Below are 27,699 nucleotides of genomic sequence, written 5' to 3' on the forward strand. Positions count from 1 at the left end.
TGTTCTTTTCTTCAGGTTTAACTTCCTCGATGTGTGCTAGAATGACGTAACAACCTTTTCTTATTAGTTTTTGCGCCTTCAAACTACTAATAAGATTTAATTTCGCGTTGTTCTTTTCTCCGTACACCATTAAAGGTTTTCCTTTTTCACGCATAATGCGAATCGCATTTTTGTAACAAACGACCTCTGCTCTCACCTTTTTCAACCAGTCCATGCCAATTATTACATCAAAACTCCCTAACTCGACTGGTATTAAATCAATTTTAAACGTTTCATCCCCCAGTTTAATTTCTCTCTCCCGACATATATTATCTGCTGAAATTAATTTACCGTTTGCTAATTCGAGTAAAAATTTATTATCCAAAGGCGTCACTGGGCAACTTAATTTAGGCAAAATTCTCTACTCATATAGCTTCTATCCGCACCCGAATCAAATAAAACATAAGCAGATTTATCGTCAATAAGAAACGTACCCGTAACAAGCTCCAGGTCTTCCTGTGCTTCTGACGCATTAATATTGAAAACTCTTCCACGGCCCTGCCCATTAGTATTCCCCTGATTCGGGCAATTTCTAATAATGTGGCCCGGTTTTCCATATTTATAACAAACAGCGTTGGTATTACTTGCTCCGACACTATTCGTTTCGGCATTACTTGTTCCGACATTATTTATTCCTTTAGTTCTGTTAAACTTTGGTCCGTAGACCTCACACTTTGTTGCGCTATGACCATTTCTTTTACACCTGTTGCAAAATGTCGTGCAGAACCCCTGATGATTTTCTTCACACCTATGACATGGCTGTTTTTTATTTTTGTTGTCGTTGTTGTTATTGAGGCTGTTGTTGAGATTGTTATTGTTGTTGAAATGGTTGTTGTAGTTGTTGTTGTTGTTGGGATGTTTGTTGTAGTTATTGTTAGGATTGCGGTTATTGTTGCGATTGTTGTTGCAGTTGTTGGGATAGTTGTTGCGATTGTGGTTGTAATTGTTGTTGTTGTACTGGTGACTCTTGTCGCCGTTTTCCTCCCACTTCCTCTTGAGTTGTTTCGTGTTGGCTTCTTCGGCCGCCTGCTCTTTAATTCTTCCCTCAATTTGATTTAAGAGTTTATGAGCCATTCGACTTGCCTTCTGTATAGAAGCGGGCTCGTGTGAACTCACATCTTCTTGAATCCTTACTGGTAACCCTTTTACAAATGCGTCGATCTTCTCTTCTTCATCTTCGAATGCTCCTGGACACAATAGACCCAACTCTGTGAATCGCCGTTCATATGTGGTAACGTCGAACCCTTGTGTTCGTAACTCTCTAAGTTCTGCCTTGAGTTTATTGACTTCGTTTCTAGGACGGTACTGCTCGTTCATCAATTGCTTGAATGCCGACTACGGTAATGCGTAAGCAGCATTTTGCCCTACCTGTTCAAGATAGGTGTTCCACCACATTAACGTAGTACCTGTGAAGGTATGCGTAGCGTACTTAACTTTGTCCTCTTCAGTACACTTACTTATGGAAAACACCGATTCGACTTTCTCGGTCCACCGTTTCAATCCAATTGGTCCTTCGGTTCCATCAAATTCCAAAGGTTTACAGGCAGTGAATTCTTTGTAGGAGCATCCTACACGATTTCTTGCGCCGTTAGCTGCCTTGCTAGATTCAGAGTTATTGTTGGCATGTAGCGCAGCCTGTACTACGGCTATGTTTGCAGCAAGAAAGGTACGAAATTCCTCTTCTATCATATTCATGGTGTGTCAAGTAGTCGGTGCCATTTCCTTCAAAATAGCCAACTGAATCGAGTTAATCATATAGAATATTAAGAGTAGTCAATAGTATTTCGTAGCATAATATGAACTCATTTATAAAAGTTTTTTCTTCATATTAGCGTTTTATAAGTTTAAATTCTGGTACTACCTACCCGTTAAGTTAATACTTAGTAGCTAATATACAATTCAACTACTATAATTCCATATGAAAAACTGATTATAATAATATATCACATACAAATATTCTTCAAACTTACAACTTCGCTATATTACATATAACATGAAATATAGTACACTTTGATACAGGACAGTTTTTGAAGATAAATCTAGTTAATACGCAAGTTGTTTAGCAAAGGAAATAAAGACACGTAGTTCATAAGTCCAGAAACAAGTCATGCATTCTGGTTTTACTAAGACGGCTTCCCATCCTTGGTCTTGTGGAAAATAACCGTTATGACCATTGGCTAGGCAGCATGTTGTAATGTCGTCAAAAGGACGAGAGTTTCGTAATGTCCAACAGTCCCGTAATAATCTAAAAACCTTGTTTCTCACCCCAACTACTGAATCCGTCACTTGTGGAAAGGTTTTATTTAAAAGTTGCAATCCGATGTTCTTTTTCTCACTTTGGTAAGAAGCAAACATCACTAACCCGTAAGCATAACATGCTTCTTTATGTTGCATGTTAGAAGCTCTTTCTAATTCACGAAATCCTATGTTGGGATATGTTGAGTCAAAATAGGTTCTTAACCCGTAGCTTAAAATTGCATTTGGGTTCCTCGCATTTAATGTTTTAAAGAAAACATGGCGTAACTTATGGTCTCCCCAACGTGATATACCCCACCTATCAAAGGAAAGCCTTTTATAAACTAAGGCATTTCTGGAAAGTCTTTCAAATGTTTGACAAGTTAATTTCGTCATAACTAAATGTGCTGATGAATTCTGACCGACTCTAGACAAGATTTCCTCAATCATATCCTCTGGTAGGTCTTCTAAAATATTCAGTTGTCTACACTTAACGTCCATTTTGTTTTTATACTGTAAAATAGACAAGGATTAGATTCGTAAAAGATAATTAACAAACAATACAAGCAATTTTTACATAGAACATAAAAGTACAAGCACACTACAATACATATAATACACAACATGATTACAACCCTTTAATCTGAATCACTGATTTCTTCTTCTTCGGACTTGGTTCATTTTTCTAATTTTCTAGGAATATATGGTGTTCCTCTAATACGAGCCGTCGTTTTCCATAATGGTTTAGAAAAACCTGGTGGTTTAGAGGTTCCCGGGTCATTGTTACATTTTAGGAAATACGGATGTTGTCGATACATATGAAGTTCATCGGGGTTGGAATTGGGTTTCTCTATTTTTATACCTTTTCCCTTATTATTTTCTTTCGCTTTATTAAATTGGGTCGAGGTAATTTCTATAACATCATCGGAATCCTCATCGGGATTCGATTCTTCAGAAAATTGGTAATCTTTCCAATATTTTGCTTCCTCGGCGGAAACACCATTGACCATTATTAACTTTGGTCCGCTGGTTGAGGATTTTCTTTTATTTAATCTATTTACTATAGGTATCAATATTTCTTCCTCCGGAACCTCTTCTTCTTCTGGTTCCTCTTCTTACGATTCCTCCTCTTCTGGTTCCTCCTCTTCCGGTTCCTCCTCTTCCGGTTCCTCCTCTTCCGGTTCCTCTTCGGGAATTTGTGAATCTTCCCAAAATATATTCGACCCTTCATTATTATTAGGTGAATCAATGGGATTTATACTAGAGGTAGACATCTATCACACAATATCAAACACGTTAAGAGATTAATATATCATATAATATTTACATGTTAATAATATATAGTTTCCAACAAAAAAATGTTAAGCAATCATTTTTGAAGAAAAACACGGTCGAAGTCCAGACTCACTAATGCATCCTAACAAACTCGGTAAGACACACTAATGCAATTTTCTGGTTCTCTAAGACCAACGCTCGGATACCAACTGAAATGTCCCATTCATATTGATTATAAACGTTCCATATTAATTGATTTCGTCGCGAGGTTTTGACCTCTATATGAGACATTTTTCAAAGACTGCATTCATTTTTAAAACAACCATAACCTTTATTTTATCTATAAAGGTTGAAAAAGCATTACATAGATTATCAAATAATGATAATCTAAAATATACCATTTACACACGACCATTACATAATGGTTTACAATAAGAATATAGTACATCAAAAATAAGTCTCTTGAATGCAGTTTTTACATAATATCATACAAGCATGGACTCCAAATCTTGTCCTTATTTTAGTATGCAACAGCGGAAGCTCTTAATAATCACCTGAGAATAAACATGCTTAAAACGTCAACAAAAATGTTGGTGAGTTATAGGTTTAACCTATATATTATCAAATCATAATAATAGACCACAAGATTTCATATTTCAATATACATCCCATACATAGAGATAAAATTCATTCATATAGTGAACACCTGGTAACCGACATTAACAAGATGCATATAAGAATATCCCCTATCATTCCGGGAAATCCTTCGGACATGATAAAAACGAATTCGAAGTACTAAAGCATCCGGTACTTTGGATGGGGTTCGTTAGGACCAATAGATCTATCTTTAGGATTCGCGTCAATTAGTAGATCGTTTACTAATTCTTAGGCTACCAAGCAAAAGGGGCATATTCAGCTTCGATCATTCACCCATATAATGTAGTTTCATTTACTTGTGTCTATTTCATAAAATATTTATAAAACTGCATGTACTCTCATCCCAAAATATTAGATTTTAAAAGTGGGACTATAACTCACTTTCACAGATTTTTACTTCGTCGGGAAGTAAGACTTGGCCACTGGTCGATTCACAAACCTATAACAAATATATACATATATATATATATATATATATATATATATATATATATATATAAAAGTATGTTCAAAATATATTTACAACATTTTTAATACATTTTGATGTTTTAAGTTTATTAAGTCAGTTGTCCTCGTTAGTAACCTACAACTAGTTGTCCATAGTTAGATGTACAGAAATAAATTGATATATATTATCTTGAATCAATCCACGACCCAGTGTATACACGTCTCAGGCTAGATCACAACTCAAAGTATATATATTTTTGGAATCAACCTCAACCTTATATAGCTAACTCCAACATTACTGCATATAGAGTGTCTATGGTTGTTCCAAATAATATATATACATGGGTCGATATGATATGTCAAAACATTTGAATACGTGTCTATGATATCCCAAGATTACATAATATATTAGAATACATGTATAATACAATATAAGTTAGCTAGGATATGATTTGTATAGAATTGTTACAATATTTCCCGTAGCTACAACAATCAAAAAAATATCCAATCTTGTTTTACCCATAACTTCTTCGTTTTAAATCCGATTTAAGTGAATTAAATTGCTATAGTTTCATATTGAACTCTATTTTATGAATATAAACATAAAAATTATAGGTTTATAGTCGGAAATATAAGTTACAAGTCATTTTTGTAAAGGTAGTCATTTCAGTCGAAAGAACGACGTCTAGATGACCATTTTGGAAAACATACTTCCACTTTGAGTTTAACCATGATTTTTGGATATAGTTTCATGTTCATAAGAAAAATCATTTTCCCAGAAGAACAACTTTTAAATCAAATTTTATCATAGTTTTTAATTAACTAACCCAAAACAGCCCGCGGTGTTACTACGACGGCATATATCCGGTTTTACGGTGTTTTTCGTGTTTTCTGGTTTTAAATCATTAAGTTAGCATATCATATAGATATACAACATGTGTTTATTTGATTTTAAAAGTCAAGTTATAAGGATTAACTTTGGTTTGCGAACAAGTTTAGAATTAACTAAACTATGTTCTAGTGATTACATGTTCAAATCTTCGAATAAGATAGTTTTATATGTATGAATCGAATGATGTTATGAATATCATTACTACTTCAAGTTTAGTAGGTAAACCTACTGTAAGTGACAAGAAATGATCTAGCTTCAAAGGATCTTGGATGGCTTGAAAGTTCTTGAAGTAGAATCATGACACGAAAACAAGTTCAAGTAAGATTATCACTCGAATTAAGATAGTTATAGTTATAGGAACTGAATCAAAGTTTGTATATGAGTATTACCTTGATTTAGAATGATATCTTACTGTAAACAACAAGGATTTCTTGAGGTTGGATGATCACTTTACAAGATTGGAAGTAAGCTAGCAAACTTGGAAGTATTCTTGATTTTATGAAACTAGAACTTATAGAATTTATGAAGAACACTTAGAACTTGAAGATAGAACTTGAGAGAGATCAATTAGATGAAGAAAATTTAAGAATGAAAGTTTTTGTAGGTGTTTTTGGTCGTTGGTATATGGATTAGATATAAAGGATGTGTAATTTTGTTTACATGTAAATAAGTCATGAATGATTACTAATATTTTTGTAATTTTATGAGATATTTCATGCTAGTTTCCAAATGATGGTTCCTACATGTGTTAGGTGACTCACATGGGATACTAAGAGCTGATCATTGGAGTGTATATACCAATAGTATATACATCTAAAAGCTTTGTATTGTACGAGTACGAATACGTGTGCATACGAGTAAAATTGTTGATGAAACTGAACGAGGATGTAATTGTAAGAATTTTTGTTAAGTAGAAGTATTTTAATAAGTGTCTTGAAGTCTTTCAAAAGTGTATGAATACATATTAAAACACTACATGTATATACATTTTAACTGAGTCGTTAAGTCATCGTTAGTCGTTACATGTAAATGTTGTTTTGAAACCTTTAGGTTAACGATCTTGTTAAATGTTGTTAACCCATTGTTTATAATATCTAAAGAGATGTTAAATTATTACATTATCATGATATTATGATATATTAATATATCTTAGTATGATATATATATACAGTTAAATGTTGTTACAACGATAATCGTTACATATATGTCTCGTTTCGAAATCATTAAGTTAGTAGTCTTGTTTTTACATATGTAGTTCATTGTTAATACACTTAATGACATGTTTACTTATCATTTCATGATTAAACATAGTGTATCAATATCTTAATATGATTCATATGTGCTTAGTAAGACGTTTTTATAACGATAATTGTTATATATATCGTTTTCGAGTTTCTTAAATTCAATAGTCTCATTTTTATGTATATAACTCATTGTTAAAATACCTAATGAGATACTTACTTATCATAATATCATGTTAACTATATATATAACCATATATATGTCATCATATAGTTTTTACAAGTTTTAAAGTTCGTGAATCACCGGTCAACTTGGGTGGTCAATTGTCTATATGAAACCTATTTCAATTAATCAAGTCTTAACAAGTTTGATTGCTTAACATGTTGGAAATATTTAATCATGTAAATATAGTTTTCAATTAATATATAATCATGAAAAATTTTGGGTCACTACATTCGGGCCATTTGCCCCAAATATTAAGACAAAATATTCAACTAAATCAAAAAACTGATCTTGCAGGTTTTTCCATCTTTATCTGACTGCAGGTTGCATCTTTCCCTTTCAATGACAACAATTCTCCCCCCCCCCTCCCCCGATTCACCTAATACCTTCATTTTGTCAAAGTGCTTATTCATGGTTAAAGGAGGATATTCTTAATGTTGTTGTTGTTCATTGTAAAGCTGGCAAAGCAAGAACAGGATTAATGATTTGTAGTCTTCTTTTATGCTTAAAGGTAAGACTCAATCATCACTAAAACACCTTTTATAATTATCATGATGTTGATTTTGCATAACGTTTTGCAGTTTTTCCAGACAGTCGAGGAGTGTATTGATTACTATAACCAAAGAAGATGTGTAGATGGGAAAGGACTGATACTGCCAAGCCAGATTGTTAGTTTACTGTTTACCTACTTTTGCATACTGTTTTTAATTGTATATTTTTAATAATGAATGGTATGTTATTATGTAGCGATATGTGAAATACTTTGACCAGATATTGTCAGATTTAAACGGTGAAAGTCCACCTGGCAGGTGGTAAATTTCCTCCTTCAGTTATTTAGTTCATTCTAAAGGGTTGAGTTTCACTTCTAAGCAAGAAGTACTCAAGTTATTTTTTTTACTAAATTTTAATTTTAATTTTTTTAGAAAAGACTGAAGTTATTATTTCAGGTGCATGCTGAGGAGATTTCGGCTACATGAATGTCCTTATTGGGTCAGACCTTCTATTACCATCTCTGATAATAATGGTATATATGCTATTTATGCAATGTATTAATATTTTACTATAAATTCAGTCAGGAAATGTTTATATTTTTTATTTTGTGATAGCTTGAAAGGACACGTTCATATCTATTATAAACGATTCACAATAGTTGATTACATCACGAGGTACTTGACCTCTATATGATACATTTTACAAACATTGCATTCGTTTTTAAAATACAAACTTTCTTTACATCGAAAGTTGACGGCATGCATACCATTTCATAATATATCCAACTATAATTGACTTAATAATAATCTTGATGAACTCAACGACTTGAATGCAACGTCTTTTGAAATATGTCATGAATGACTCCAAGTAATATCTGTAGTGACCCGAACTTTTCCATGTTTATATATATTAATTGAGATTGATATTTACATGATTAAATGTTTCCAACATGTTAAGCAATCAAACTTGTTAAGACTTGATTAATTGAAATAGGTTTCATATAGACAATTGACCACCCAAGTTGACCGGTGATTCACGAACGTTAAAACTTGTAAAAACTATATGATGACATATATATGGTTATATATATAGTTAACATGATATTATGATAAGTAAACATATCATTAATTATATTAACAATGAACTACATATGTAAAAACAAGACAACTAACTTAATGATTTTGAAACGAGACATATATGTAACGATTATCGTTGTAACGACATTTAATGTATATATATCATATTAAGAGATATTCATACATGATAATATCATGATAATATAATAATTTAAAATATCATTTGATATTATAAACATTGGGTTAACAACATTTAACAAGATCGTTAACCTAAAGGTTTCAAAACAACACTTACATGTAACGACTAACGATGACTTAACGACTCAGTTAAAATGTATATACATGTAGTGTTTTAATATGTATTTATACACTTTTGAAAGACTTCAATACACTTATCAAAATACTTCTACTTAACAAAAATGCTTACAATTACATCCTCGTTCAGTTTCATCAACAATTCTACTCGTATGCACCCGTATTCGTACTCGTACAATACACAGCTTTTAGATGTATGTACTATTAGTATATACACTCCAATGATCAGCTCTTAGCAGCCCATGTGAGTCACCTAACACATGTGGGAACCATCATTTGGCAACTAGCATGAAATATCTCATAAAATTACAAAAATATGAGTAATCATTCATGACTTATTTACATGAAAACAAAATTACATATCCTTTATATCTAATCCATACACCAACGACCAAAAACACCTACAAACACTTTCATTCTTCAATTTTCTTCATCTAATTGATCTCTCTCAAGTTCTATCTTCAAGTTCTAAGTGTTCTTCATATATTTTACAAGTTCTAGTTACATAAAATCAAGAATACTTTCAAGTTTGCTAGCTCACTTCCAATCTTGTAAGGTGATCATCCAACCTCAAGAAATCTTTGTTTCTTACAGTAGGTTATCATTCTAATACAAGGTAATAATCATATTCAAACTTTGGTTCAATTTCTATAACTATAACAATCTTATTTCAAGTGATGATCTTACTTGAACTTGTTTTCGTGTCATGATTCTGCTTCAAGAACTTCGAGCCATCCAAGGATCCGTTGAAGCTAGATCCATTTTTCTCTTTTCCAGTAGGTTTATCCAAGGAACTTAAGGTAGTAATGATGTTCATAACATCATTCGATTCATACATATAAAGCTATCTTATTCGAAGGTTTAAACTCGTAATCACTAGAACATAGTTTAGTTAATTCTAAACTTGTTCGCAAACAAAAGTTAATCCTTCTAACTTGACTTTTAAAATTAACTACACACATGTTCTATATCTATATGATATGCTAACTTAATGATTTAAAACCTGGAAACACGAAAAACACCGTAAAACCGGATTTACGCCGTCGTAGTAACACCGCGGGCTGTTTTGGGTTAGTTAATTAAAAACTATAATAAACTTTGATTTTAAAGTTGTTATTCTGAGAAAATGATTTTTATTATGAACATGAAACTATATCCAAAAATTATGATTAAACTCAAAGTGGAAGTATGTTTTCTAAAATGGTCATCTAGACGTCGTTCTTTCGACTGAAATGACTACCTTTACAAAAACGACTTGTAACTTATTTTTCCGACTATAAACCTATACTTTTCTGTTTAGATTCATAAAATAGAGTTCAATATGAAACCATAGCAATTTGATTCACTCAAAACGGATTTAAAATGAAGAAGTTATGGGTAAAACAAGATTGGATAATTTTTCTCATTTTAGCTACGTGAAAATTGGTAACAAATCTATTCCAACCATAACTTAATCAACTTGTATTGTATATTATGTAATCTTGAGATACCATAGACACGTATACAATGTTTCGACCTATCATGTCGACACATCTATATATATTTCGGAACAACCATAGACACTCTATATGTGAATGTTGGAGTTAGCTATACAGGGTTGAGGTTGATTCCAAAATATATATAGTTTGAGTTGTGATCAATACTGAGATACGTATACACTGGGTCGTGGATTGATTCAAGATAATATTTATCGATTTATTTCTGTACATCTAACTGTGGACAACTAGTTGTAGGTTACTAACGAGGACAGCTGACTTAATAAACTTAAAACATCAAAATATATTAAAAGTGTTGTAAATATATTTTGAACATACTTTGATATATATGTATATATTGTTATAGGTTCGTGAATCAACCAGTGGCCAAGTCTTACTTCCCGACGAAGTAAAAATCTGTGAAAGTGAGTTATAGTCCCACTTTTAAAATCTAATATTTTGGGATGAGAATACATGCAGGTTTATAAATGATTTACAAAATAGACACAAGTACGTGAAACTACATTCTATGGTTGAATTATCGAAATCGAATATGCCCCTTTTTATTAAGTCTGGTAATCTAAGAATTAGGGAACAGACACCCTAATTGACGCGAATCCTAAAGATAGATCTATTGGGCCCAACAAGCCCCATCCAAAGTACCGGATGCTTTAGTACTTCGAATTTTATATCATATCCGAAGGGTGTCCCGGAATGATGGGGATATTCTTATATATGCATCTTGTTAATGTCGGTTACCAGGTGTTCACCATATGAATGATTTTTATCTCTATGTATGGGATGTGTATTGAAATATGAAATCTTGTGGTCTATTATTATGATTTGATATATATAGGTTAAACCTATAACTCACCAACATTTTTGTTGACGTTTTAAGCATGTTTATTCTCAGGTGATTATTAAGAGCTTCCGCTGTCGCATACTTAAATAAGGACGAGATTTGGAGTCCATGCTTGTATGATATTGTGTAAAAACTGCATTCAAGAAACTTATTTTGTTGTAACATATTTGTATTGTAAACCATTATGTAATGGTCGTGTGTAAACAGGATATTTTAGATTATCATTATTTGATAATCTACGTAAAGCTTTTTAAACCTTTATTGATGAAATAAAGGTTATGGTTTGTTTTAAAATGAATGCAGTCTTTGAAAAACGTCTCATATAGAGGTCAAAACCTCGCAACGAAATCAATTAATATGGAACGTTTTTAATCAATAAGAACGGGACATTTCAGTTGGTATCAGAGCGTTGGTCTTAGAGAACCAGAAAATTTGCATTAGTGTGTCTTATCGAGTTTGTTAGGATGCATTAGTGATTCTGGACTTCGATCGTGTTTTCTTTAAAAATGATTGCTTAACATTTTTGTTGGAAACTATATATTTTTAACGTATGAATATTATGTGATATATTAATCTCTTAACGTGTTTGATATTATGTGATAGATGTCTACCTCTAGAACAAGTCTCATTGACTCACCTAATAATAATGAAGAGTCAAATGAAAATTGGAATGATTCGTGGACTGATTCACAAGTTCCCGAAGAGGAACCGGAAGAAGAGTCGGAACCGGAAGAAGAATCGGAACCGGACGAAGAATCGGAACCGGAAGAAGAATCGGAACCGGTGGGGGAAATAATAAAACGGTTAAGTAAAAGAGAATCCTCAACCAACCGACCAAGGTTAATTATGGTCAATGGTGTTTCCGCCAAGGAAGCAAAATATTGGGAGGATTACCAATTCTCCGATGAATCGGATTCCGACGAGAATTCCAATGATGTTATAGAAATTACCCCAACTGAATTTAAAAAGGCAAAAGAAAATAATAAGGGAAAGGGCATAAAAATAGAGAAATCTAATTCCAACCCCGATGAACTTTATATATATCGTCAACCCCCGAAGTTCTTAAGTTGTAACAATGACCCGGGAACCTCTAAACCATCAGGTTTTTCTAAACCAATGTGGACAACGACGGCTCGTATTAGGGGAACATCATATATCCCTAGAAACTTGGCAAAACGAACCAAAACCGAAGAAGAAGAAACGAGCGAGTCGGAATAAGATAATTGTATTCGTGTGGTGTAATATATGTAATATAGTGTTCTTATGCTTTATGATATATGTAAAAATTGCTTGTATTAATAAGTATTTTTTTATGAATCTAACTCTTGTCTATTTTACAGTTTAAAAACACAAAATGGATAGACAACCCAATATTTTAAGAGACCTACCCGGAGACATGATTGATGAAATCTTGTCTAGAGTCGGCCAGAATTCCTCGGCACAACTATTTAAGGCGAGATCAGTTTGTAAGACATTCGAAGAACGTTCCAAGAATGTCTTGGTTTATAAGAGACTTTCGTTTGAAAGATGGGGGATATCACATTGGGAAACCCATAAGTTACGATGTGTTTACTTTGACGCATATATTGCGGGGAACCCAAATGCTATTTTACGCAACGGGTTAAGAAATTATTTTGACTCAATATATCCGAATATTGGACTTCGTGATTTAGAAAAAGTGGCCAACATGCAACATAAAGAAGCATGTTATGCTTACGGATTAGTAATGTTCGCTTCTCACCAAAGTGAGAACAAGAACATCGGGCTACAACTATTAAACAAAACGTTTCCACAAGTGACGGAGTCGGTAATTGGGGTAAGAAATGAGGTTTTTAGATTATTACGGGACTGTTGGACATTACGTAACCCTCATCCCTTTGACGACGTTACAACACGCTGTCTTATCAACGGCCATAACGGTTATGTTGCACAAGACCAAGGATGGGAAGTAGTCCTAGTAAAACCAGAATGCATGACTTGTTTCTGGACGTATGAATTACGTGTCTTTATTGCCTTTGCTGAACGACTTGTGTACTAGCTAGAATTATCTTCACAACTATCTTGTATCAAAGTTATTGTGTGCTATATTTCATGCTTTATGTAAAATAAGCGGTATTGTAAGTTTGTAAAATATTGTATTAAAGTTTGAACGCGAAATATTATTATAATCAGTTTTTCATATAGAATTGTAGTAGTTGAATTGTATATTAGCTACTAAGTATGAACTTAACGGGTAGGTACTACCCGAATTTAAACTTATAAAACGCTAATATGAAGAAAAAGCTTTTATAAATGAGTTCATATTATGCTACGAAATACTATTAACTACTCTTAATATTCTGTATGATTAACTTGTTCCATTTGACTATTTTGAAGGAAATGGCACCGACTACTCGACACACTGTGAATATGAATGAAGAGGAATTCCGTACTTTTCTAGCTTCAAACATAGCCGCAGTACAGGCTGCGCTACATACCAACAATAACCTTGGATCTAGCAGTACATGAAATCGTGTAGGATGCACCTACAAAGAATTCACTGCCTGCAAACCTTTGGAATTTGATGGAACCGAAGGACCGATCGGATTGAAACGGTGGACCGAGAAGGTCGAATCGGTGTTTGCCATAAGTAAGTGTACTGAAGAGGACAAAGTGAAGTACGCTATGCATACCTTCACAGGTTCTGCGTTAACATGGTGGAATACCTATCTAGAACAAGTGGGACAAGACGATGCGTACGCACTACCGTGGTCAGCATTCAAGCACTTGATGAACGAGAAGTACCGTCCCAGAACCGAGGTCAATAAGCTCAAGACAGAACTTAGAGGGTTACGAACCCAAGGATTTGATATTACCACGTACGAAAGACGATTCACAGAATTGTGCCTATTGTGTCCGGGAAAATTCGAAGATGAGGAAGAGAAGATCGACGCATTTGTGAAAGGATTACCGGAAAGAATCCAAGAAGACATAAGTTCACACGAGCCCGCCTCTATACAACAGGCATGTAGAATGGCTCACAAACTAGTGAACCAGATTGAAGTAAGAATTAAAGAACAGACTGCTGAAGAGGCCAATGTGAAGCAAGTCAAAAGAAAGTGGGAGGAAAACGGTGATAAGAATCACCAATACAACAACAACAGCAATTACAACAATAATCGCAACAATTATCCCAACAATCGCAACATCAATCGCAACTACAACAAACGGCCCAACTATAACAACAACAACAACAACAGCAACATCAACTACAACAATCATCCCAACAACAATAATAACCGCAACAACAACAACAATTAGAAGCAGCTATGCCAAAGGTGTGAAAAGTATCACTCGGGGTTCTGCACCAAATTTTGCAACAAGTGTAAAAGAAATGGTCATAGTTCGGTGAAGTGTGAGGTCTACGGACCAGGGGTTAATAGAACGAAAGGAACAAATGGTGTCGGAACGAGTAATGGCGGAGCAAGTAGTGTCGGAGCAAGTTATGCCAATGTAGTTTGTTATAAATGTGGAAAACTGGGCCACATTATTAGAAATTGCCCGAACCAGGAGAACACGAATGGACAAGGCCGCGGAAGAGTTTTCAATATTAATGCGGCAGAGGCACAGGAAGACCCGGAGCTTGTTACGGGTACATTTCTTATTGACAGTAAATCTGCTTACGTTTTATTTGATTCGGGTGCGGATAGAAGCTATATGAGTAGAGATTTTTGTGCTAAATTAAGTTGTCCATTGACGCCTTTGGATAGTAAATTTTTACTCGAATTAGCAAATGGTAAATTAATTTCAGCAGATAATATATGTCGGAATCAAGAAATTAAACTGGTTAGCGAAACATTTAAGATTGATTTGATACCAGTAGAGTTAGGGAGTTTTGATGTGATAATCGGTATGGACTGGTTGAAAGAAGTGAAAGCAGAGATCGTCTGTTACAAAAATGCAATTCGCATTATACGAGAAAAAGGAAAACCCTTAATGGTGTACGGAGAAAAGGGCAACACGAAGCTACATCTTATTAGTAATTTGAAGGCACAAAAACTAATAAGAAAAGGTTGCTATGCTGTTCTAGCACACGTCGAGAAAGTACAAACTGAAGAAAAGAGCATCAATGATGTTCCCATTGCAAAAGAATTTCCTGATGTATTTTCGAAAGAATTACCGGGATTACCCCCACATCGATCCGTTGAATTTCAAATAGATCTTGTACCAGGAGCTGCACCAATAGCTCGTGCTCCTTACAGACTCGCACCCAGCGAGATGAAAGAACTGCAAAGCCAATTACAAGAACTTTTAGAGCGTGGTTTCATTCGACCAAGCACATCACCGTGGGGAGCTCCTGTTTTGTTTGTCAAGAAGAAAGATGGTACATTCAGGTTGTGTATCGACTACCGAGAGTTGAACAAACTTACCATCAAGAACCGCTACCCACTACCAAGAATCGACGACTTATTTGATCAACTACAAGGCTCATCTGTTTATTCAAAGATTGACTTACGTTCCGGGTACCATCAAATGCGGGTGAAAGAAGATGATATTCCAAAGACTGCTTTCAGAACACGTTACGGTCATTACGAGTTTATGGTCATGCCGTTTGGTTTAACTAATGCACCAGCTGTGTTCATGGACCTTATGAACCGAGTGTGTGGACCATACCTTGACAAGTTTGTCATTGTTTTCATTGATGACATACTTATTTACTCAAAGAATGACCAAGAACACGGTGAAAATTTGAGAAAGGTGTTAGAAGTATTGAGGAAGGAAGAATTGTACGCTAAGTTTTCAAAGTGTGCATTTTGGTTGGAAGAAGTTCAATTCCTCGGTCACATAGTGAACAAAGAAGGTATTAAGGTGGATCCGGCAAAGATAGAAACTGTTGAAAAGTGGGAAACCCCGAAAACTCCGAAACACATACGCCAGTTTTTAGGACTAGCTGGTTACTACAGAAGGTTCATCCAAGACTTTTCCAGAATAGCAAAACCCTTGACTGCATTAACGCATAAAGGGAAGAAATTTGAATGGAATGATGAACAAGAGAAAGCGTTTCAGTTATTGAAGAAAAAGCTAACTACGGCACCTATATTGTCATTGCCTGAAGGGAATGATGATTTTGTGATTTATTGTGACGCATCAAAGCAAGGTCTCGGTTGTGTATTAATGCAACGAACGAAGGTGATTGCTTATGCGTCTAGACAATTGAAGATTCACGAACAAAATTATACGACGCATGATTTGGAATTAGGCGCGGTTGTTTTTGCATTAAAGACTTGGAGGCACTACTTATATGGGGTCAAAAGTATTATATATACCGACCACAAAAGTGTTCAACACATATTTAATCAGAAACAACTGAATATGAGGCAGCGTAGGTGGATTGAATTGTTGAATGATTACGACTTTGAGATTCGTTACCACCCGGGGAAGGCAAATGTGGTAGCCGATGCCTTGAGCAGGAAGGACAGAGAACCCATTCGAGTAAAATCTATGAATATAATGATTCATAATAACCTTACTACTCAAATAAAGGAGGCGCAACAAGGAGTTTTAAAAGAGGGAAATTTAAAGGATGAAATACCCAAAGGATCGGAGAAGCATCTTAATATTCGGGAAGACGGAACCCGGTATAGGGCTGAAAGGATTTGGGTACCAAAATTTGGAGATATGAGAGAAATGGTACTTAGAGAAGCTCATAAAACCAGATACTCAATACATCCTGGAACGGGGAAGATGTACAAGGATCTCAGGAAATATTTTTGGTGGCCGGGTATGAAAGCCGATGTTGCTAAATACGTAGGAGAATGTTTGACGTGTTCTAAGGTCAAAGCTGAGCATCAGAAACCATCAGGTCTACTTCAACAACCCGAAATCCCAGAATGGAAATGGGAAAACATTACCATGGATTTCATCACTAAATTGCCAAGGACTGTAAGTGGTTTTGATACTATTTGGGTAATAGTTGATCGTCTCACCAAATTAGCACACTTCCTGCCAATAAGAGAAGATGACAAGATGGAGAAGTTAGCACGACTGTATTTGAAGGAAGTCGTCTCCAGACATGGAATACCAATTTCTATTATCTCTGATAGGGATGGCAGATTTATTTCAAGATTCTGGCAGACATTACAGCAAGCATTAGGAACTCGTCTAGACATGAGTACTGCCTATCATCCACAAACTGATGGGCAGAGCGAAAGGACGATACAAACGCTTGAAGACATGCTACGAGCATGTGTTATTGATTTCTAAAACAGTTGGGATCGACATCTACCGTTAGCAGAATTTTCCTACAACAACAGCTACCATTCAAGCATTGAGATGGCGCCGTTTGAAGCACTTTATGGTAGAAAGTGCAGGTCTCCGATTTGTTGGAGTGAAGTGGGGGATAGACAGATTACGGGTCCGGAGATTATACAAGAAACTACCGAGAAGATCATCCAAATTCAACAACGGTTGAAAACCGCCCAAAGTCGACAAAAGAGCTACGCTGACATTAAAAGAAAAGATATAGAATTTGAAATTGGAGAGATGGTCATGCTTAAAGTTGCACCTTGGAAAGGCGTTGTTCGATTTGGTAAACGAGGGAAATTAAATCCAAGGTATATTGGACCATTCAAGATTATTGATCGTGTCGGACCAGTAGCTTACCGACTTGAGTTACCTCAACAACTCGCGACTGTACATAACACTTTCCACGTCTCGAATTTGAAGAAATGTTTTGCTAAAGAAGATCTCACTATTCCGTTAGATGAAATCCAAATCAACGAAAAACTTCAATTCATCGAAGAACCCGTCGAAATAATGGATCGTGAGGTTAAAAGACTTAAGCAAAACAAGATACCAATTGTTAAGGTTCGATGGAATGCTCGTAGAGGACCCGAGTTCACCTGGGAGCGTGAAGATCAGATGAAGAAGAAATACCCGCATCTATTTCCAGAAGATTCGTCAACACCTTCAACAGCTTAAAATTTCGGGACGAAATTTATTTAACGGGTAGGTACTGTAGTGACCCGAACTTTTCCATGTTTATATATATTAATTGAGATTGATATTTACATGATTAAATGTTTCCAACATGTTAAGCAATCAAACTTGTTAAGACTTGATTAATTGAAATAGGTTTCATATAGACAATTGACCACCCAAGTTGACCGGTGATTCACGAACGTTAAAACTTGTAAAAACTATATGATGACATATATATGGTTATATATATAGTTAACATGATATTATGATAAGTAAACATATCATTAATTATATTAACAATGAACTACATATGTAAAAACAAGACAACTAACTTAATGATTTTGAAACGAGACATATATGTAACGATTATCGTTGTAACGACATTTAATGTATATATATCATATTAAGAGATATTCATACATGATAATATCATGATAATATAATAATTTAAAATATCATTTGATATTATAAACATTGGGTTAACAACATTTAACAAGATCGTTAACCTAAAGGTTTCAAAACAACACTTACATGTAACGACTAACGATGACTTAACGACTCAGTTAAAATGTATATACATGTAGTGTTTTAATATGTATTTATTAACTTTTGAAAGACTTCAATACACTTATAAAAATACTTCTACTTAACAAAAATGCTTACAATTACATCCTCGTTCAGTTTCATCAACAATTCTACTCGTATGCACCCGTATTCGTACTCGTACAATACACAGCTTTTAGATGTATGTACTATTGGTATATACACTCCAATGATCAGCTCTTAGCAGCCCATGTGAGTCACCTAACACATGTGGGAACCATCATTTGGCAACTAGCAAGAAATATCTCATAAAATTACAAAAATATGAGTAATCATTCATGACTTATTTACATGAAAACAAAATTACATATCCTTTATATCTAATCCATACACCAACGACCAAAAACACCTACAAACACTTTCATTCTTCAATTTTCTTCATCTAATTGATCTCTCTCAAGTTCTATCTTCAAGTTTTAAGTGTTCTTCATATATTTTACAAGTTCTAGTTACATAAAATCAAGAATACTTTCAAGTTTGCTAGCTCACTTCCAATCTTGTAAGGTGATCATCCAACCTCAAGAAATCTTTGTTTCTTACAGTAGGTTATCATTCTAATACAAGGTAATAATCATATTCAAACTTTGGTTCAATTTCTATAACTATAACAATCTTATTTCAAGTGATGATCTTACTTGAACTTGTTTTCGTGTCATGATTCTGCTTCAAGAACTTCGAGCCATCCAAGGATCCGTTGAAGCTAGATCCATTTTTCTCTTTTCCAGTAGGTTTATCCAAGGAACTTAAGGTAGTAATGATGTTCATAACATCATTCGATTCATACATATAAAGCTATCTTATTCGAAGGTTTAAACTCGTAATCACTAGAACATAGTTTAGTTAATTCTAAACTTGTTCGCAAACAAAAGTTAATCCTTCTAACTTGACTTTTAAAATTAACTACACACATGTTCTATATCTATATGATATGCTAACTTAATGATTTAAAACCTGGAAACACGAAAAACACCGTAAAACCGGATTTACGCCGTCGTAGTAACACCGCGGGCTGTTTTGGGTTAGTTAATTAAAAACTATAATAAACTTTGATTTTAAAGTTGTTATTCTGAGAAAATGATTTTTATTATGAACATGAAACTATATCCAAAAATTATGATTAAACTCAAAGTGGAAGTATGTTTTCTAAAATGGTCATCTAGACGTCGTTCTTTCGACTGAAATGACTACCTTTACAAAAACGACTTGTAACTTATTTTTCCGACTATAAACCTATACTTTTCTGTTTAGATTCATAAAATAGAGTTCAATATGAAACCATAGCAATTTGATTCACTCAAAACGGATTTAAAATGAAGAAGTTATGGGTAAAACAAGATTGGATAATTTTTCTCATTTTAGCTACGTGAAAATTGGTAACAAATCTATTCCAACCATAACTTAATCAACTTGTATTGTATATTATGTAATCTTGAGATACCATAGACACGTATACAATGTTTCGACCTATCATGTCGACACATCTATATATATTTCGGAACAACCATAGACACTCTATATGTGAATGTTGGAGTTAGCTATACAGGGTTGAGGTTGATTCCAAAATATATATAGTTTGAGTTGTGATCAATACTGAGATACGTATACACTGGGTTGTGGATTGATTCAAGATAATATTTATCGATTTATTTCTGTACATCTAACTGTGGACAACTAGTTGTAGGTTACTAACGAGGACAGCTGACTTAATAAACTTAAAACATCAAAATATATTAAAAGTGTTGTAAATATATTTTGAACATACTTTGATATATATGTATATATTGTTATAGGTTCGTGAATCAACCAGTGGCCAAGTCTTACTTCCCGACGAAGTAAAAATCTGTGAAAGTGAGTTATAGTCCCACTTTTAAAATCTAATATTTTGGGATGAGAATACATGCAGGTTTATAAATGATTTACAAAATAGACACAAGTACGTGAAACTACATTCTATGGTTGAATTATCGAAATCGAATATGCCCCTTTTTATTAAGTCTGGTAATCTAAGAATTAGGGAACAGACACCCTAATTGACGCGAATCCTAAAGATAGATCTATTGGGCCCAACAAGCCCCATCCAAAGTACCGGATGCTTTAGTACTTCGAAATTTATATCATATCCGAAGGGTGTACCGGAATGATGGGGATATTCTTATATATGCATCTTGTTAATGTCGGTTACCAGGTGTTCACCATATGAATGATTTTTATCTCTATGTATGGGATGTGTATTGAAATATGAAATCTTGTGGTCTATTATTATGATTTGATATATATAGGTTAAACCTATAACTCACCAACATTTTTGTTGACGTTTTAAGCATGTTTATTCTCAGGTGATTATTAAGAGCTTCCGCTGTCGCATACTTAAATAAGGACGAGATTTGGAGTCCATGCTTGTATGATATTGTGTAAAAACTGCATTCAAGAAACTTATTTTGTTGTAACATATTTGTATTGTAAACCATTATGTAATGGTCGTGTGTAAACAGGATATTTTAGATTATCATTATTTGATAATCTACGTAAAGCTTTTTAAACCTTTATTGATGAAATAAAGGTTATGGTTTGTTTTAAAATGAATGCAGTCTTTCAAAAACGTCTCATATAGAGGTCAAAACCTCGCAACGAAATCAATTAATATGGAACGTTTTTAATCAATAAGAACGGGACATTTCAATATCTCTAAAATGAGCAAATGCACAATGGAAGATTTCTTTCATACCTGAGAATAAACATGCTTTAAAGTATCAACCAAAAGGTTGGTAAGTTCATAGGTTTATCATAACAATCATTTCAATATTTTAATAGACCACAAGATTTCCGTTTATAAATATATGTACACTCGCAAGTGTATAAAACCATTCTGCTTATGTTGAGGCCTCAGTAACCAACCTTAACAATAATATAATAAGTCATCTTCGCAAAGATGGATACATACACTCGCAAGTGTATAAATAATCCTCGAAGTGCTAAACATCCGCCCACTAGCTCTTATGTCTAGTGCAGCCTACAGGATGGGGGTGTTAAGCCCGATAGATCTATCTTTAGGATTCGCGCTTACATGCTCTTATAACATGTAACTAAATTACCTAGCACATCAATCCGCAGAATATCATTTTTAATCACTTGTCTCTATTTCGTAAAGCATTTATAAAAGCAGCGCATGTATTCTCAGCCCAAAAATATAAATTGCAAAAGCAATTAAAAAGGGATCAAATGAAACTCACTATAATATATTTTGTAGTAAAAATACATATGACGATATTGAACAATGCAGGGTTGGCTTCGGATTCACGAACCTATATCAATTGTATATCTATTAAAACATATATTCGTAATCGAACAATTATATATATATATTGTTATTAATGATATACTTGTTATACTATATGTTATTTTAATATATTTAGTTTATATGTTTTATATAACTATTACTTATTAATTATAATAAAAACTGTATATTAAGGTTTAGTATATATATTTATATATTAATTGATATAACTTAACTAATATCTTTTTAATAATAAAAGTGTAGCGTAATGTATTTTTATATATAAAAGTATCTATTTATGATAATATTGATATTTTTTAATGATAACAAAATAATAATTTTAGTAAGAATGTTAATAATGATAATAAGTTTAATAATAATACTAATGATTATATTAATAATAATAATGATAATATTTATAATAATACTTATGTCACTAATAATAATTATACTAAAAGTTATACTAATACTAATTTTAATCATAGTATTTATGTTCTCATGATAATACATATATTAGTTGTTAAAACAAATATAATAATAATAATAATAACCATTATAATAATAACAATATTCTTATTTATAACTATCATCATAATAATAATAATGATAACTAATAATACTTAATGGTACTACGTAATAATAACTAGAAATGGTAATGATAATAGTCATATTATTGATATTAACATAATATTAACAATAACAATATTTAATAATAATAATAATAATAATAATAATAATAATAATAATAATAATAATAATAATAATAATAATACTTATAACTATGTTAACAATACTTAATTATAATACTTTTAATAATTATAATACTAGTAGTATTAATAATATCTAATAATAACAATAATAATATTAATAACAATAATAATAATAATAATATTAATAACAATAATGAAAATGATAATAATAATAATAATAATAATAATAATTTTGGTATTTAAATCTACCTTTGAAGCCCCTTAAAAAAAATAGTTGCACCAAGCAAGGATCGAACCCGAGACCACTCGAATACCTGTCACTCTCCTAAACCATCTAGGCCGTACCCGTTTTCTGTAATAATACCCATTTTATTTTCTTATAATCTGATTTACTTTCGTTCACCTTCTTCCTCAATTGTTCCAACTAAATTTGCTCAGAGTTCAATCCCAATTCATAACGAAATTAACATCTTTTATATCTTTTAATTGAAGTAACATTACCCTCTGTTAAAAGTTAATTCGATTTTTTAAAAAAAATAAAATAAAAATATAGCTGTAATAAACTAAAAAAAACGTATGAACTCCATCTAGGATTTTGATTTTGAATACGTTTTAGACCTGAATTTCTAAACGAAATAAGTTTGAAATTGTTCCTAAAAACTTTCTGGACCTTCAATTTATCTGAAAACATCAAAACGATTTCTAATTTCCTCAAGAACATGTCGTTTGACTTTTGAAGTATTTACTTTGACTTCTAAAATTAGAGCTTGATATTATGATTTGGAAACTGAAACTTTGCAACAAGATTCATTAGAGAATTCTCAACGTAATTGCATTAATAGATTTTGTGTTTAAATTCGTTTTGAAGTTTTTGGATATTGAAACAAGAACAGAGGACCGTCGACATATTCTTGCTTTTCTTGTTAAATTATGATTAAATAAAAACTCGTTATATTGATAATTGATAGTGATGATGAAGGAACTGAGTGAATTAACTAATATTACTAACAATTCGATCGAATTATAACCCAATTGAATTCGACAAGCAATACCCGATCGTACCAAAAAAATATAAAAAAATAAAAGGCGATATGGATTGTTAACAGAATTTGGATTGTTTTGGTTGTGATTTCATCGATTAGAATCAGAGAGTACCAATCTAAAACAGTTTGACAAGGATTTAACTTGACTTTGGATTCTTTAAATATTAATACGTATTTTTTTCTATACATTTAAATATATATCAGTATTTAAGTATATATATATTCTGTATATGTATTGATATATTTATAATTGAATTTCGTATATGTATTTGTATTTATGTATGTAACTATATCTCTATCGATTGTATATATATTTTTGTATATTAATTATATAAAGAACATAATGACATTTATTATATAAACATTAATATTTAATATTAATTTTATTAGTATAATAATAATAATAATAATAATAATAATAATAATAATAATAATAATAATAATAATAATAATAATAATAATAATAATAATAATAATAATAATAATAATAATAATAATAATAATAATAATAATAGAATTATCAATAATATTAATCATATTACTGGTACATATCAAATTTTATATATTTATATATATATTAAAAAATTAATATTATTAATACAAATATTAATATTAGCAATTATTATGAAAATAATATATCTTTTATTTTTTTTACATGTACTTAAATTTAATTATTAATATTATATGATAACACATCTTGATATGAATCATTTACGTACTAGCGTTTACTCTACTTGACAAATATTCTAATTAACTTATTTAGATATCAATCGAGTCAGTAATCGAATACTAATATTGTTTGTTAAATAATTCGAAATATATATATAAGCACGTTTTATTATGTAGATGTTTATCTTAAACGAATATAACTTTATACTTTTAATACTTTGTTAACGTTATTAAGTCGTATAATAAATTTCTCTATGATGTGTAATTTCGTACTCTAAATTATTAGCTAAATACCTATCGATTATCACACAATACAGGCAACTATAACCACGTGACAGTGTCTGAGATGATTTCATAAGCGTCATCCGGAGTCTTTTTCTTCAAAGAACCACGTGCAGCGATATCAAGTTCTTTCCTCGTCGGCACATTAACCCCTTTGTAGAAAATTTGGACCTTACTGAAGTTGTTCAACCCGTGTTGAGAACAATTACGTAACATTTTTCCGAATCGTGTCCAAGCATCATAAAGTGTCTCATGTGGCTTCTGAACAAAGTGATTAATTTCGCTCTGCAGTTGAGCTGCCTTTGCAGCTGGAAAGAAACGTTGCAAAAACTTATCTTCCATTGTAGCCCAACTATCAATTTCACCTTCAGGCAATGAGTCTAACCAATCCTTGGCGTCATCTTTCAAAGACCAAGGAAAAACCCTCAAATAGATAACTGTCTCCGCGATATTTACAATCTTGAACAAGTTGCAAATGCTTTTGAAGGAACGAAGATGCTCGAATGCATCCTCCTTCGGTGTACCTCTGAATTGGCATTGGTGAGTTATCATATTAAGAATCTGTCCCTTGACTTCAAAATCTGTAGTGACTAGTGGTTGCCTGATGGCGTGTCCGTTACCAGCCTTTGTGGCTTTCATCAATGCTTCCATAGTCTGTCATGCTGCTCCTTCAGCCATGTTAACTTCTTCCTTAATATACTCAAAGTCCGGAATATAAAAAGGTAACTCAGTGAAATCCTCGGCGATTTCCTGTTCTTCTTTAGCCTTGCTGCGTGTGTAGTAAACTCTAGACGGTTCCAGAGTTATTGGTACCTAACCTGCGATCACACCACAACAAAATCGCGCGTAAATCTAAACAAAAATAATAAAACAGAAAAAATAACTTTTGCAAGAATTGCTTCTCACAAAAGGATCGAATAATCAAAAGCTTAACCAAATTCCCAATAATTACACCGCTCCCCGGCAGCGGCGCCAAAAAGTTGATGGGTAATTTCGTACTCTAAATTATTAGCTAAATACCTATCGATTATCACACAATACAGGCAACTATAACCAGTTCGTGTAGTAATTAAACAAGTATTTGACCAATTCATTCCACAGAGAGCAGGTAATTGAAAACTTGAACTATTAATTATTCTAAGATTTAAAAAGGGGAGTTTTGTTGTAAAACTGATTAAACGCGAAAGTAAGTTAAACTTAACTCAATAAGAAGCAAACGTATCCACTTAGATTCAATTCCCTAGGCTAGGATTGCTCGTTTAAACCCGTTAATTAAACAATTACAATGATGTGACACTGTATTTATCTGTCGATTCCTACAGTTTAAGACTAGCAACCTAAGTATAACTGTCGTTAACCTAGAGTTACTAACCAATTCATAATGATATTACTCAAGATTATAATCTAACTTAGGTTGGTTTGGTGTCCCTTACAACCTCACAATTATTGCAACTAATTTCAAGCTCAACCACTATACGATTAATTTTATTATCGGTGTCCCTCATAAAATCTCACGTATTCCTAAATTATTCACGTTCAATAATCAAGTAAAAGCTATTAATCAATTTAACTGTCGTTAGTTAATCAATAACTTCCGTGATCTAACAATCAATAAGCTTTATTAACGGTGGATCTTAGCTAGACATAAACTTGTGTAATTTTAATTAATTGTTGTTAACCAAAAGATCGCAATCCATCACCTAGGTTCATGCATCTAAGTGAATACTAAATATTTAGCTACTCATGGTAAAACAAATAACAAATAAATAAGATAAACAATTAAACATAATTATTGAATTGAATGAAGAATAAATTAATAAAAGTAATAAAAGTTAATATAAAGATTAAACTAACCAATAATGATATTGTAGCTTAAACCCTTGTAAAATAATGAAGAAAGACAAAGAAATTCGTAACTAAAGTTGCTGTAGGCTAAAGTTCGGAATAAAAACTGCCTCCCCTAAATTGGGGTAAGATTCGTCTATTTATAGGAGTAAACAGAAATCTGGAACCGACACTGGTCGCGATCCGCGACATCCCTATCGCGATCTGCGACAAAAACATCGCGATACGCGATAAACAAGACGCGACAAAGGTGATTGAAACGCGACAGAATGGCCAGAACGACCCCTTTTCCATATCGCGTTCTGATGCACTTCATCACGTATCACGATGACCAAAACGCGATAAACCTCATCCTGAAGCGATGGAAACTGACTTTTTTCACCCGGGGCACGTTTATCTTCAACTCTAACTTCGTTTTGGCTATATCTTCAATAAAATCAAAAATAATAAGCCAACGAACCATATCTTGACACTTTCTTCATTTTGAACTCAAATAACTCGATATCTTAATCAAAGTCTTCAAAATACCAGCAAATGGAACAAGATAACGCCCAAAATATATGTATGAAAATGGCATTATCAAAATCCCCCACACTTGAACCTTGCTTGTCCTCAAGCAAGTCAATCTCGAAATAATAACTGTACGTATAATCTTCAACAAATTTCCGCAAGATTCAAGCCTTCAAGTCAATCCTCCACAAGCTCTCGTACTCTTCATCTTTTCACGAATAAGCTTATTTCCTCACAAAACAATTCCTCACATTCCTGTCACTTATAAAAAACAACATACAAACCATCAAACGCACCCTCCTTCTTCCCCCATTTTCATTTAAGCACATTTCAAAAACAACATCCTAAGTGGCCATTATCGCAAACAAATTTTCATAAAACATTTTTTTTCTAGGTCATGAATTGAGATGTAAAGACAATTTGGGTTGAGAACTCAAACTACAAAAATTTTCACAACTTTACTTCTTAACACAAACCTTTCATCTCAAAGCCTAAACTCTTTTCACTTAACTTCCCCTAAAAATCACACTACTAGTCTTTCAATATCCTTCTTTTCTTCGCATCAATCAACCCT

The 27,699-nt window shown here is 32.9% G+C and overlaps 1 pseudogene; it reads left to right on the forward strand.

The window, feature by feature from the left end:
• The window catches only part of LOC139848122 (phosphatidylinositol 3,4,5-trisphosphate 3-phosphatase and protein-tyrosine-phosphatase PTEN2A-like), a 49,433-nt pseudogene that overhangs the window by 8,510 nt on the left and 13,224 nt on the right, over positions 1-27,699 (forward strand).

This window comes from Rutidosis leptorrhynchoides, chromosome 5 (genome assembly GCF_046630445.1).
Source record: "Rutidosis leptorrhynchoides isolate AG116_Rl617_1_P2 chromosome 5, CSIRO_AGI_Rlap_v1, whole genome shotgun sequence".
NCBI lineage: Eukaryota > Viridiplantae > Streptophyta > Magnoliopsida > Asterales > Asteraceae > Rutidosis > Rutidosis leptorrhynchoides.